We start from the raw sequence: 5,087 nt of genomic DNA on the forward strand, positions 1-5,087 counted from the left end.
ACAGATAGATAAACAGATAACTTGATTTCCTTTTATAATTTAAAGTCAGTTTGAAAGTTCGTTGAGTCAAACAGATATCATAAAATATGTACCAACGACGACACTTGACTCCGAAAATCAACTAATTTTGTCACTGTAAAAAGTTGTCAATTTGCGTCATCTATTTATGACATCAAGTAATATTATTACTTCCGTTGTGTTGTTGATTTAGCGGATTTCAGTCGCCATTTTGATTCTTTTTTTACTATTAGGGTTAGCTCGAGAGGTTAGTCATAAGTGTTATTAAAGGTGCTAGGGTGTTTGTTTTTCCATAAGTTAAGTAAAGGGGAGACATTCCGAAAGCTCCTACATCCCCAGTATTCTTTAAATTTGTATTTTCACTGTTGATATTTTGTCAGGCATTTATTTATTCAGTTAGTCATTATATAGAAGTATTTTTAAAACTCTAGAACAAACCTGCAGTCCGAGAGTTGTTTTTTTTTCTATTATGGTTAGCTCGAGAGGTTAGTCATAAGTGTTATTAAAGGTGCTTGGGTGTTTGTTTTTCCATAAGTTAAGCAAAGGGGAGACATTCCGAAAGCTCCTACATCCCCAGAATTCTTTAAATTTGTATTTTTACCGTTGATATTTTGTCAGGCATTTATTTCTTCAGTTTGTCATTATATAGAAGTATTTTTAAAACTCTAGAACAAACCTTGATAGATTTGTGAAAGTTTAACATTTCCTTATTTGACCATTGTTTTGATTTTCGCCCGCCATTGTGATTTGTTAAGTATTGAAAGGTAGTGCAAAGCAGTCCGAGAGTTGTTTTTTTCTATTAGGGTTAGCTCGAGAGGTTAGTCATAAGTGTTATTAAAGGTGCTAGGGTGTTTGTTTTTCCATAAGTTAAGTAAAGGGGAGACATTCCGAAAGCTCCTACATCCCCAGCATCCTTTCTTAAAAAAATATAGCATTGTGGAGAAAATTGTGCTTATTTGAGTCAATAAAAAAATTGATACGGCGCACAACTCTACTGAAAGATTTGAAAATTAGAAATGTATTTTTTACAGATAGATAAACAGATAACTTGATTTCCTTTTATAATTTAAAGTCAGTTTGAAAGTTCGTTGAGTCAAACAAACAGATATCATAAAATATGTACCAACGACGACACTTGACTCCCAAAATCAACTAATTTTGACACTGTAAAAAGTTGTCAATTTGCGTCATCTATTTATGACATCAAGAATTATTATTACTTCCGTTGGGTTTTTGATTTAGCGGTGATCAGTTTTGTTATTTATGTTCTAATTGTGTGTATGTTTGTGTGTGTGTGTGTGTGCGTGTGTGTGTTTGTGTTTGTGTGTGTGTGTTGTGTGTGGTGTATACATGTGTGTGTGGGTGTTGGCATTTTTCAGCAAATCGTGGCATTCATAGTGATATTATTCACTTGATCACATGAAGGTATTTCAGTCGCCATTTTGATTCTTTTTTTACTATTAGGGTTAGCTCGAGAGGTAAGTCATAAGTGTTATTAAAGGTGCTAGGGCGTTTGTTTTTCCATAAGTTAAGTAAAGGGGAGACATTCCGAAAGCTCCTACATCCCCAGTATTCTTTAAATTTGTATTTTCACCGTTGATATTTTGTCAGGCATTTTAAAAAACTCTAGAACAAACTTTGATAGATTTGTGAAAGTTTAAAATTTCCTAATTTGACCATTGTTTTGATTTTCGGCCGCCATTGTGATTTGTTAAGTATTGAAAGGTAGTGCAAAAAAGTCCGAGAGTTGGTTTTTTTTTTTACTATTAGGGTTAGCTCGAGAGGTTAGTCATAAGTGTTATTAAAGGTGCTAGGGTCTTTGTTTTTCCATAAGTTAAGTATAGGGGAGACATTCCGAAAGCTCCTACATCCCCAGTATTCTTTAAATTTGTATTTTCACCTTTGATGTCACGGGTCAGAGGCTATAGTGGCTTACACTTCATTTTGGCCACACAGAAAAATCAACCGAAGATATACCAAATTACACAGACAACGTTGTTTACCAATCTGCCCTCATTAAATGATGGTGAGTACAGTATCGAATGAAAATAGTTCTTTCCCCGCGAAATTGCGGGCTTTTTACTAGTATATATATATATATATATATATATATATATATATATATATATATATATATATATATATATATATATATATATATATCTCGCATAGTTGAGTCCTTAAAAAAGGCTCTTTACTCATATTGTCTCACCGTACCCAGGTATAAAATGAGTACCTGGCTGTTAAACAGTGTTATTTCTGTCGGGGAAAAATGTAATTAACGCCTAACAGGCGTCATGTCTCGTTCTACATGTTACATGTTCCTGTTGGTCAGTGGGCCCCCTGTAAAGTGCTTTGAGCATATTAAGTGGATAGTGCGCTATATAAAAGCTCATGTTGTCATGTTGTACTGGAGTTGATTCTAAACATTGTTTATTCAAGGGGCAATATTCCTTTTTTCTGTAGTTGCATTATAAGGAGGGCGTAGGATTTGTTCTTCTTATCCCTGGTTTTTCAATAAATTTGTTTTGTTAGTGGCTGGAAGTCATCTGTTCTATTTAGCGCATACAAGAATAGCTCACTTTTATCGCGTTTCTGTTGAGTATCTGATGAAGATTGTGATATTTTAGGAAGCATGTCAATGTGTATCGAGAGCAGTGACGAAAGGGCGCCGCCCACCAACAACGTGGCGAAAAACGTTAAATTTGGAACTAAAAAGTATCAAGAAGAACGCTAAATTTGGAACTAAAAAGTATCAAGAAGAACGCTAAATTGGGAACCAAACAGTGTAAAGAAGAACGCTAAATTTGGAACTAAACAATGTCAAGAAGAACGCTAAATTAGGAACTCAACAGTATCAAGACGAACGCTAAATTAGGAACTCAACAGTGTCAAGAAGAACGCTAAATTTGGAAATAAACAGTGTCAAGAAGAACGCTAAATGTTGAACTAAAAAGTATCAAGAAGAACGCTAAATTTGGAACTAAACAGTGTCAAGAAGAACGCTAAATTTGGAACTAAACAGTGTCAAGAAGAACGTTAAATTTGGAACTAAACAGTATCAAGAAGAACGCTAAATTAGGAACTCAACAGTGTCAAGAAGAACGCTAAATTAGGAACTCAACAGTGTCAAGAAGAACGCTAAATTAGGAACTCAACAGTGTCAAGAAGAACGCTAAATTAGGAACTCAACAGTGTCAAGAAGAACGCTAAATTAGGAACTCAACAGTGTCAAGAAGAACGCTAAATTTAGAACTAAAAAGTGCCAAAATGTCGTGTGGGTGGGTGGGGGGGGGGGGGGGGGGGGGGGGGGGGGGGGGGGGGGGGGGGGGGTGTTGGGAGTCGAAGGTGGTAGCCAAAGGCCGTCCAAGATGGAGATCTCTGGTGGACGCCCTCAATGCTTCAGATGGAGTTAAATGGAATAAGTAAAAAAGTAAGTTTAAAAAAACGAGCTTTTATTTTATATATAGCGCAATATCCACTAAACGTGCTCAAAGCGCTTTACAAGGGGCCCCTGGACAACAGCAACACTTACGGGCCGGGATGCTTGTTAGGCGATATTACAATTTTTTCGAACAGAGACAAAGTTGCTAACGGCCAGGTACTCATTTTACACCTGCGTACGGTGAGAGAATGTGAGTAAAGAGCCTTTTCCAAGGACTGAACTATGCGCTGAGAGGGGCTCGAACCCAGGACCTTCATATCCGAAAGCGAGTGTCATACCACAAGACCACATAGCCGCAAGTATGCATCATTTGGTTTCAGGAATAGTTGTGAAGTTTCCTCACTTACTGCGCTACGACTTTTGGTATATTTTCAATGACGGAACAAGGTTGCTGTTTTTTGGATTTTTTTTTTTTTTTAAAGAATACTCTTTGGATAGGAAGCATTCGGACATATCTAAAAAATCCAACTACCCCCCCCCCCCAACACCCACCCACTAATCGAACATTAGGGCAAGAAAAAAATAATAGTCTGCAACCTGGGAGTAAATCCTAGAATATTTTTGGTAGCAATTTCTTGCTACCCTTTGGATAGGTCACTGTTTGGACAAGCTGGTTGCTGTTATTTATTTTAATAATACTCTTTGGATAGGAAGCTTTCCGACATGCAGCTACCCCCCCCCCCCCCCAACCCACTAATCAAACATTAGTGCCTGAAAAAATAATAGAGTCTGCAACCTGATAGTCTATCCTAGAATATTTTATTGGTAGCGATAAACAAACAATAGCAATTTCTTGCTACCCTTTGGATAGGTCGCTGTTGGGACTAAACTAACATATTTTTTTTTCAAGTTTCATTTTGACTTACGCTGCGAGTGCACGGCGGTGACCTGTCCTAACACCCTTTGGAATCCTGCGGCTTGTTGATCTTGGTCCAGGGATTTTATCTCCAGAACTGGTAGGGAGGAATAAGGAAAAGAGAAAGACGAATATAATCAGGGAAAAAAGGGTGGAGTGGGTAGGGTGCGTATGTCAACACTGATAAGAATTTCTTTTTCAAAAAGAAAATAAAAAGATATTCCCTTTATTCATCCCGCAGGGGAAATTTGTCTCTAGGGTCTATTCTTCTAAGGGAAGACTGGAATAACTTGGACGTCAGCCGCAGTGCAGCGTAGCAAACTGATCTTGGGCGAGGTGACTTGTTCAAGGCTACACAGCGTAGCGGGGGGTGATCTAACTCGGTACCTTTCGTTCCGCAAAGCCACGCTGCCTCTGACATATAGATAGAACGAAGTTGACGTCACTTAGGTCTCTGTTATTGTTTTTTGCCATCCATGTTTATGAGTAATTCTCACTAAACGGTATTAACCAGACTATAAACGTTCAAGGTTACACATAGTTTTGGGTGTTGGTCTGTTGTGTTTCCGGATGGCCATGTTGTGAGTTTCTTAGCCAGAGGCACAGCATATATGGAGTATGATAAAATTTCAGACGGAAAGCAGAATAAAAATACGTCAACTTCCTTCTATCTATAGACACCTAGTGGAATGACAGATTCGTCTTTATTGATTCCTTCATTGTGTTTCAATTTTGCTAACAAAGGACAAATCCGAAACGTCCATCCAC

This window comes from Berghia stephanieae, chromosome 9 (assembly GCF_034508935.2).
Source record: "Berghia stephanieae isolate SIO BIC M18660-M18661 chromosome 9, UCSD_Bste_1.3, whole genome shotgun sequence".
Lineage (NCBI taxonomy): Eukaryota > Metazoa > Mollusca > Gastropoda > Nudibranchia > Aeolidiidae > Berghia > Berghia stephanieae.